The sequence below is a fragment of the Saccopteryx bilineata genome, chromosome X (genome assembly GCF_036850765.1).
Source record: "Saccopteryx bilineata isolate mSacBil1 chromosome X, mSacBil1_pri_phased_curated, whole genome shotgun sequence".
Lineage (NCBI taxonomy): Eukaryota > Metazoa > Chordata > Mammalia > Chiroptera > Emballonuridae > Saccopteryx > Saccopteryx bilineata.
In genome coordinates, this window is record NC_089502.1 from 143,527,539 (window position 1) to 143,537,624 (window position 10,086).

A 10,086-nucleotide genomic window follows, 5' to 3' on the forward strand; every position below is an offset into this window, starting at 1 on the left:
GGTGCCCTGGCCAGGGGCCTCCCGGGAACCTGTCCGGGGCCGATGCCCGAACCAGTCGAGCCACTGGGCGTGAGAGGGGAATGAAGGAAAAGGGGGGACAGAATCATATGGGCGCTTCTCCTCTGCGCCCTGACCGGGGATTGAACCAGGAATGTCCACACGCCAGGCCAACACTCGATCCACGGAGCCAACTGGCCAGGGCCTCCTGTGCCGTTTCTGACGGCCCATGGATGACGTTATTGTCCCCGTCAAGGTGCCGTAGAGCATTCAGGTGGCCATAACAAAGCACCATAGACGAAGGATTCAGACAGTGCAGAAATTATCTCCTCACGGTGCCAGAGGCTGGCAGGCCACGGTCAGGGCACGGGCACATGGGTGTGTGTTGAGGCCACTTGTCACTGTGCCCTCACCTGGTAGGGGCAAGGGTCTCTCTGGGCTGTCTTTCCTAAGGGCACTAATCCCATTCACGGGGGCCCCACCCTCGTGACCTCATCCCCTCCCCAACACCCCGTCTCCTGATCCCCCTGGACCGGGACTCAGGGCTGCAGCAGGCATGTTGGGGGTGGTCACAGGCGTCCAGGCGCAGCACACAGGGAGGTCAGCGGGGTGCTGGTCAGCGATGGCAGCCCGGGGAAGTCCCTTGGCTGACCTTCCGCCCCGGCACCTGTGGGCCAGCTACTGAGAGACGGGGGTCCAGCTCACCAGCACTGAACGTCCGTCATTCCCGCGGAGGCGGGCTCTGATCGCTGGAGGTGTGGCTAAAAGCCACGAGTCTGTGGAAAAAAAACAAGAGCGAGGAGTAAATATGGGGTCCGCAGCCAGGCCAGCCACGGCCGATGGGGGGGGGCACCGTACCCCGTCCTTGGAGTGCATCTTTCCTGTGACTTTGAGACAGCTCGCACGATTGAGTACACTTTACACGTGTAAAGAAATAAACACAGGCCCTGGCCGGTTGGCTCAGCGGTAGAGCGTTGGCCTGGCGTGCGGGGGACCAGGGTTCGATTCCTGGCCAGGGCACACAGGAGAAGCGCCCATTTGCTTCTCCACCCCCCACCCCTCCCTCCTTCCTCTCTGTCTCTCTCTTCCCCTCCCGCAGCCAAGGCTCCATTGGAGCAAAGATGGCCCGGGCCCTGGGGATGGCTCCTTGGCCTCTGCCCCAGGTGCTAGAGTGGCTCTGGTCGTGGCAGAGCGACACCCCGGAGGGGCAGAGCATCGCCCCCTGGTGGGCAGAGTGTCGCCCCTGGTGGGCGTGCCGGGTGGATCCTGGTCGGGCGCATGCGGGAGTCTGTCTGACTGTCTCTCCCCGTTTCCAGCTTCAGAAAAATGCAAAAAAAATAAATAAATAAAAGAAATAAATAGTTTCTACGAAGCAAGCCCCACTCTCATATATACCTGGCTTTTGGTGTTTTTATTCCATTTTATTTAAAACAATTATGACAGATTTCAGTGATTTTATATATAAACATTAATGGGTCGTCTGACCGGTGCTGACATAGTGAGTAGAGCATTGACCTGGGATGCTCAGCTCCCACGTTCGAAACCCTGAGATCACTGGCTTGAGTATAGGGTCACTAGCTGGAACACGGGGTTACAGGCTTGAGTGTGGGATCATAGACATGACCCCAAGGTCGCTGGCTTGAGCCCAAGGTCGCTGGCTTGAGCCCAAGGTTGCTGGCTTGAGCAAAGGGTCACTGCTTTGGCTGGAGCCCCCAGTCAAGGCACGTATGAGAAAGCAATCAATAAACAACTAGGGTGCTGCAACTATGAGTTGATGCTTCTCATCTTTCTCCCTTCCTGTCTGTCTGTCTGTCCCTTTCTCTTAAAATAAATAAACAAGTAAAAACAACCCAATATAGACCATCACAATTTCACTGAAGTTCTCAATTTGCTTAAAATGACTTAAAAAAAAAAACTTTCACATGAATATGGCATGGTAGAATAATCAGTACCGTACTGGAAATCATTTTATTTTTATTTCTCCTCTCAGCATAAGTCTTAGCTATATTTCATCAAATTTTCGGGCTGAAGAATGTCTCACAGAAATAATTTCTACTCCAAAAGCACAATACTCTTCCAGTAATGTAGCATTTTACTAGTTGTGTAAGTGAGCTATAAATAAAAACTCCTCCGTTCATGAGCCTTTCAGCTATGTAAATCTCCTTAAATGGTGACAGTAATCCCACATTAAAAACTTTAATCAAATGGATTTTATAAAGCGGAACGTATTTTTATTTTTCAGCCGCATTGTAGCTTTTCAAACATTACCGCGCATACAGCTTCCTGTATGTAAATGGCCCACGCCTTCCACGGGTCATGGTCGCCTGGCTTATGGAATCAGCCGGCCAGCTTCTCTCTTGAACACTTTAGTGTTTCAGGGTCAGAGTATGAAAAAGAAGGCACCACTGATTTCGTCCTCAGCCCCTATGTCATACACGGGCAAATATTCAATATATTCTGTCTGTTGTCATGTTTGACAATGCCTTCCACGCCTCTTGCCGGTGAAACATGGTCCACTTGCTATTAAAAGAGCAGTGTCGGCCCTGGCTGGTTAGATCAGTGGTAGAGCGTCGGCCTGGCGTGCGGAAGTCTCAGGTTCGATTCCCAGCCAGGGCACACAGGAGAGGTGCCCATCTGCTTCTCCACCCCTCCCCCTCTCCTTCCTCTCTGTCTCTCTCTTCCCCTCCTGCAGCCAAGGCTCCATTGGAGCAAAGATGGCCCGGGCGCTGGGGATGGCTCTGTGGCCTCTGCCTCAGGCGCTAGAGTGGCTCTGGTCGCAACAGAGCGAGGCCCCGGATGGGCGTGCTGGGTGGATCCCGGTCAGGCGCATGCGGGAGTCTGTCTGACTGCCTCCCTGTTTCCAGCTTCAGAAGAATACAAAAAATAAAAATAAATAAAAAATAAATAAAAAGAGCAGTGTCTACGGAGACACCAGTAATTCCTATGCGGCGTGGAAAAACACTTTGCTCAAAGATCTCCCTCTAACTGCAGCGTCATCCTGACCCATCTCATGCGCTGAGAGGTCATCATTCCTTGGCTGGCATCCCCGTCATGTCAGCACGGCGAGGGAAGTGTCCGCTGTTACGGCCGGACCACTCTCCCTTCCGTTTCGAAATCCTCGCTGTCTGCACGACATTTCGGTGCCCTAGACGGGACCACGGCAGCGTCTCAAACGGGGCTCCTGGCTCCGCTCATCCATATTTACTGAGCGTTTAGCATGCACGCCGGGGGGAGGCCCCTCAGATGTGAGGCGTGAACAGAGTGGGTCCCCGCCTCGGGGACCGCTTCTCTGAGGGTAACAAGTAGACGAGTACACACATGAGGTTCTGTGACACAGGCTGTGTTAACAGTGTACAGTCGGAATGAGCAGAGGGTGTCCGGGAACTGTGGGGGCCTTGGACACGGCTGCTCAGGTCAACAACGCAGTGGTCAGCCTCGCGCCTTCAAACGGCTGCATCGGCACAAGGCACCGCACGGCCCTGTGCAGGGAGATGGCCTTCTCGTCACCGCAGTGGCGATCCTCAGAGTCCCGGAGTCTGGAGCACCTGCCGGACGGCAGGCGGGCGCCGTAGCGAAGACATCGGCGGGGACGCCGGTTCTCGGTGGTTCTGTCGGGTCTGTCGGCCACGGGTGCTGTTGGGATGGGTCCTGGTTCGATGCTGCTGCTGTTGTTGTGCAGGTGGCGCTGAATGTCCTCGGGGCTGATCCGAGCGTGAGGCGTCCAAAGACACACACGGGTCCTGGTAGGTGACAGCCCCACCCGTTCTGAAGTCCTAGTCTATCAAAATGGACTTTGTTTCTGAAAACAGGCTTTTATTGAATTGTATCATAGTTTTAAATACCGTGAAAAGAAAAAGACAGTGGTACCTTGAGATACAAATTTAATTCGTTCTGTAACCGAGCTCGTCAGTCAGTCAACTCGTAGATCAAACCGCCGATACTGGACCCGGGTGCCAACGCGCCAGCTAGCGGCAGCTTCCCGAATCACGACTCGTATCTCGGAATTTCACTCGGATCTTGAACAAAAATACGGACCGAGTCGCAGCTCGTATCTTAAAAAAAAAATTGTATGTTGGTCTGTTTCTATCTCAAGGTACCACTGTACAGTACATATTAAAAGAGACAAAATCTTATATACCATGCCTTAATCTGACTGCTGACATTTAGCATATTTGCTTCACACATTTAAAAAATACACAAATATGTTACATTTTAAAGGTAACGCTCCTCTCCCCCTAGTCTCTCCCTCCCCCTTTCCCCAACGGCAGCAATTACCCTGACATGGGCCTCTAAGAATAAGTATATACATATAGGTACATATGTACATGCAAACACACATACATGAGTAACAAAGTATCTTTATACCGCTTGAAATTTACATGGCACCGCCACTGAGCGGGCGTTCGTTTTTCTTTTATTGAGAAATTAACTGCAACCAGGTGACACTGATCAACAAGAGGTTTCCAGTGAACAGCCTCTGCAGCATTTGGACTTGCTGGTGGTGTCGTGTGTCCATCACCCAGAGTCAAATCATTTTCCATCCCGAGTATTTGTCCCTCTTTACTTGTGGGGATCCTTTCGTCACCCCTCCTTCTCAGGCGACCGTGCCACTTCCAAGATCGACCCCTGTTCTCTGTGAAGGACAGACACTGCGATCTGAACCGTTACCACAACCTAGATGTCCCTTCTGTCAGGGAAGGCAGCGTGGGGCAGTGACCTCGCAGGAGTACCGGACCGTGTTGAATTCGGCGGAGAAAGCCCCAAAGCCACGGATGCAGGAGACCCTGGAGGTGACCCTGCCGGGGCCACCGGGGAGAGCTGAGTCTGTGCAGTGACCAGATGAGCAGTCAGCACTGAGTGCGGCCGTGAGGACATGATAATACCACCGACAAGGTTCTGGACTCGAGTTTCCAGATGACCGCTTGGGACGAGTCCATCTCTGACTGCTGACCTTCTTGGTCCCTGCATTTCAATCTGGAGTCTGTGCACTGGTCCTGGGCGTCACTTTGGGGGTCTCGTTAGAAATGCACGGTCTGGGGCTTTATCCTGCTGACTGACGAGTGTGTGTGCATCGGGAGGCATCGCCCGGTGGTCTGCTGAGCACGGAGAGATGCAGCTTAGCTGGTGGTTTCCTTAGTGATGGGAATAAGAAGTTACTGTAGCAGTGTCATAATGGATAGGAATAAGAAGTTACTGTAGCAGGGTCATAACCGATAGGAATAAGAAGTTACTGTAGCAGGGTCATAACGGATAGATGATGCAGACCACGCTGGCATGTTATACACACAGAGATTTCTTTTTTTTTTCTTTTCTTTTTTTTTTTTTTCTTTTTTTCTTCTGAAGCTGGAAACGGGGAGAGACAGTCAGACAGACTCCCGCATGCGCCCGACCGGGATCCACCCGGCACGCCCACCAGGGGCGACGCTCTGCCCACCAGGGGGCGATGCTCTGCCCCTCCGGGGCGTTGCTCTGCCGCGACCAGAGCCATCCTAGTGCCTGGGGCAGAGGCCAAGGAGCCATCCCCAGCGCCCGGGCCATCTTTGCTCCAATGGAGCCTTGGCTGCGGGAGGGGAAGAGAGAGACAGAGAGGAAGGAGGGGGGTGGTGGAGAAGCAAATGGGCGCTTCTCCTATGTGCCCTGGCCGGGAATCGAACCCGGGTCCCCCTCACGCCAGGCCGACGCTCTACCGCTGAGCCAACCGGCCAGGGCCCACACAGAAATTTCTTTCCCCTTCAGTTCCTCGATATTAAAGGGATGGAGAGAGGACGGCCCCTTGGGCGTCAGGCGTGTGGGTAGATATTATTTGGGGTGGGGGGGGGGGAAGTAGGGAGATGAGGAACGAACAGTTAGGCACGTTTGTCAGCCGACGAGAAGGGTGCGGCACGCGGAGGAGAGGACGCCGATACGAGGAGTGATCACATGCGTGTTGAGCAAGTTTCTGGAGGGACGCTGGTCAAAGGCCCGTGCGTGAGACCAACAACGGTTCTTTAGGAAGCAAGCACGTCTTAAGGACCAGAGCACACGTGTTCGTGGGCAGAGAAAAGTGACCAGGTGGTGGGTTCCATCTCAGAAGAAAGGATAAGTCCTCTGCGTTTAGAGCAGATATATATGTACACACACACACACACACACACACACAGTCTGCCAGGCTGGCTGAGAGCGTGTATTTTGACTGTTTCTGCAACCAATCAACAATAGTTAAACAGAGGAAATCTGGAAGCAGAAACTCAATGCCCGGAGAGCAGGGAATTGGCGGCCAGCAGGATCCTGGGAGTCTACCAGCCGTCTGGTGCCATCGGTGCCCGGTGATTGTGAGGACTGGATGAGGAATGTGGACAGGTCCCTGGGGCGAGGGGTCTCCCTTCCGAAGCACAGTCCCATCAGACCCTCTGTACACAGAACTGGGAGCACGAGAGACGTTTGCTCTGCCTCTAAGCGCGTTTACTGGACAGCGCGTCTCCCAGTTCTGTTCCCGTCGGAGGGAAAAGTCTATGCATACGTGGCGGGAGGTATGCAGTCACCTGCTTCAATGGCTATTAATGACAATGTTTGTCTTTCTACCTCCGACGGTAAGATCCCTCTGGTAGTTCACCTAATCGCTTCAAGTTTAAAGACGTTACAGAATCGTTTATATATTTTTACCATACCCAAATTTCACAAAAGTCCTACGTACAATTTGAAAAAGTTTTTACAGAAATCTTTCTTTTCGACTCTAATGAAATTCATGGTAATGTTTAAGAAACAGCCATCGCAGACGTTTGCTAGTACATTCATTTCCCTCCTGCCCCACCATGCCCTCCTGCGTAGACAGCCCATTCCCCCCCGGGTCCTCAGACCTGGCCTCCAACCCCCGTCCACACCAGGGAGGGAACAGCGTGCATCTGGTGGGAACGGCAGCCCTCTCTCCTGATGAACCGACTAACCTATCATGTCCCTGCTCCCATCGTCCCTGCCTTCCCTCTGGCTAAAATGGAGATTATCGCCCCATCCGTGTGAGCCCACCGTGTGTGTGTGTGTGTGTGTGTGTGTGTGTGCGTGCGTCTGCTTCCTGGCCCGTCACCTCTGACCTCTGCTGAGCTCTTCCCACCGTCTGAGCCCACCATGTGTGTGTGTGTGTGTGTGTGTGTGTGTGTGTGCGTCTGCTTCCTGGCCCGTCACCTCTGACCTCTGCCGAGCTCTTCCTACCATCTGAGCCCACCGTGTGTGTGTGTGTGTGTGTGTGTGTGTGTGTGTGTGTGCGTGCGTGTGTGTGCGTGCGTCTGCTTCCTGGCCTGTCACCTCTGACCTCTGCTGAGCTCTTCCCACCGTCTGAGCCCACCGTGTGTGTGTGTGTGTGTGTGTGTGTGTGTGTCTGTGTGTGTGCGTCTGCTTCCTGGCCCGTCACCTCTGACCTCTGCCGAGCTCTTCCTACCATCTGAGCCCACCGTGTGTGTGTGTGTGTGTGTGTGTGTGTGTGTGTGCGTCTGCTTCCTGGCCTGTCACCTCTGACCTCTGCTGAGCTCTTCCCACCGTCTGAGCCCACCGTGTGTGTGTGTGTGTGTGTGCGTGTGTGTGTGTGTGCGTCTGCTTCCTGGCCTGTCACCTCTGACCTCTGCCGAGCTCTTCCTACCATCTGAGCCCACCGTGTGTGTGTGTGTCTGTGTGTGTGTGTGTGTGCGTATGCGTGTGTGTGTCTGCTTCCTGGCCTGTCACCTCTGACCTCTGCTGAGCTCTTCCCACCGTCTGAGCCCACCGTGTGTGTGTGTGTGTGTGTGTGTGTGTGTGCGTGTGTGTGTGTGTGTGCGTCTGCTTCCTGGCCTGTCACCTCTGACCTCTGCCGAGCTCTTCCCACCGTCTGAGCCCACCGTGTGTGTGTGTGTGTGTGCGTGTGTGTGTGTGTGCGTCTGCTTCCTGGCCTGTCACCTCTGACCTCTGCCGAGCTCTTCCCACCGTCTGAGCCCACCGTGTGTGTGTGTGTCTGTGTGTGTGTGTGTGTGCGTATGCGTGTGTGTGTCTGCTTCCTGGCCTGTCACCTCTGACCTCTGCCGAGCTCTTCCCACCGTCTGAGCCCACCGTGTGTGTGTGTGTGTGTGTGTGTGTGTGTGTCTGTGTGCGTGTGTGTGTGTGTGTGTGTCTGCTTCCTGGCCTGTCACCTCTGACCTCTGCTGAGCTCTTCCCACCCTCTGCGTCCTCTCTCCTTTCCCAGCAGCCTGTCTGTCCCTCCCTCTGTGTACCGTCCACCCCCCGGCAGCCTTCGCTACCTCCCGTGTTAAAGACAAGGCTTCCCCTGTGACCACCTCCACCGCAGCTCTGCAGTCACCTCGAGAGCCACAGTGGTCAAGCTCCCCACGGCCCCCGGCGCTGGTCACTGCCACCCTGGGCAGACCTCTGCCCCGCCCCCCATCGCGGCCATCCCCGCTCAGAGGCCACCCCATGCCACGTCTCCTGCGGCCTGCGACCGCCTCACCTGGGGCTCTGGGGCACCTGTACCGGAGAGGTGGTCGGCCCCACTCTGGGCTCATGCCCTGCTCTGTCACCCTCGGTGACGATCTTCTTCCAGCGGCCCCCGTCTCCCAGCCAGACGTGGGACGCGGTGCACACACAGGGCGTTTACACTTGTGAGTACGCAGACACACACTTCACTGTCGCACCACTATGATTTGTGACTGTATGCTCTTCCCAGGAACCTACCTTGTCCCGTCTTGTATACCGTTCCATTTCATCATGATCCTTTCGGATGCTAATTCTCTCACCTTATTCTTTCCCTTGCTGAATGATACCACACACCTTTATCTCAGAGGTGAACATCCACCTTGAGAATTAATTCTAGGCCCTGGTCAGTGGCTCAGTGGATAGAGCGTTGGCCCAGCATATGGATGTCCCAGGTTTTATTCTCGATCAGGGAACTCAGGAAAAGTGACCATTTGCTTCGACCCCCCCTCTCCTTCTCCCCCTTCTCTTTCCCTTTTCCTCTCCTGCTGCCAGTGGCTTGACTGGTTCTAGTGTTGGCCCTGGGCATGGAGTATAGCTCCGTTGGAGCATATCAGCCTCAGGTGCTAAAAATAGCTTGGCCCTTGAACATCAACCCCAGATGGGGTTGCCGGGCAGATTCCAGTCAGGATGCATGTGGGAATCTGTTTCTCTATCTCCCTCCATCTCACTAAAACAAAACAAAACAAAACAGAAAAACCCAAAAAACATAATTCTGTCATTAGCCAAAAGAGACTTCCACAGAAGCAATCTTCTTTTTTTTTTTTTTTTGTATTTTTCTGAAGCTGGAAACAGGGAGAGACAGTCAGACAGACTCCCTCATGCGCCCGACCGGGATCCACCCGGCACGCCCACCAGGGGCAATGCTCTGCCCACCAGGGGGCGATGCTCTGCCCCTCCAGGGCATTGCTCTGTTGCGACCAGAGCCACTCTAGCTCCTGGGGCAGAGGCCAAGGAGCCATCCCCAGCGCCTGGGCCATCTTTGCTCCAATGGAGCCTTGACTGCGGGAGGGGAAGAGAGAGACAGAGAGGAAGGAGAGAGGGAGGGGTGGAGAAGCAGATGGGCGCTTCTCCTGTGTGCCCTGGCCGGGAATCGAACCCGGGACTTCCGCACGGCAGGCCGACGCTCTACCACTGAGCCAACTGGTCAGGGCTAGAAGCAATCTTCCTTACCACCTACCACTTGACTGAAATATTTTCAAATCCCACATCTGTATTGGCGACTACATCCTCCGTAGTCCCAGGACCCCGCCGACCACATTCCCAAGTGCAGCTACGTCTGGGGTTTCGCTTCAGTCTTACCAGGTTCTGGTGGCTGTGCGCCATGAGTCGTGGTGGCAACTGCCCTTCCTCATGCTGATAAACTCCGTACTGTCCCAGCGGTTTGTGCTCATGAAGAAGTCCACTCTTCTCAACACCCACACTTGATAGATAGAACCAGTAAGATAGGAGCTTATCCATGAAGCCAATTAGATTTCCACAGACTTTTACAATTGATTGCACACCTAATGAAAAAGTTCTAACCATTTAATTCGAGTCACAGTCTGACATACAGTGTGTCTGTAAAGTCATGGTGCACTTTTGACCGGTCACAGGAAAGCAACAAAAGACGATAGAAAT

At 54.0% G+C, this 10,086-nt stretch overlaps 1 non-coding gene across 1 annotated transcript; it reads right to left on the reverse strand.

Moving 5' to 3' along the window:
• Positions 1–9,544: 9,544 nt before the first annotated feature.
• Positions 9,545–9,620, reverse strand: TRNAG-GCC (transfer RNA glycine (anticodon GCC)). Its single transcript has one exon. It is a non-coding gene; the product is annotated as a tRNA-Gly (tRNA).
• Between the last annotated feature and the right edge of the window lie 466 nt (positions 9,621–10,086).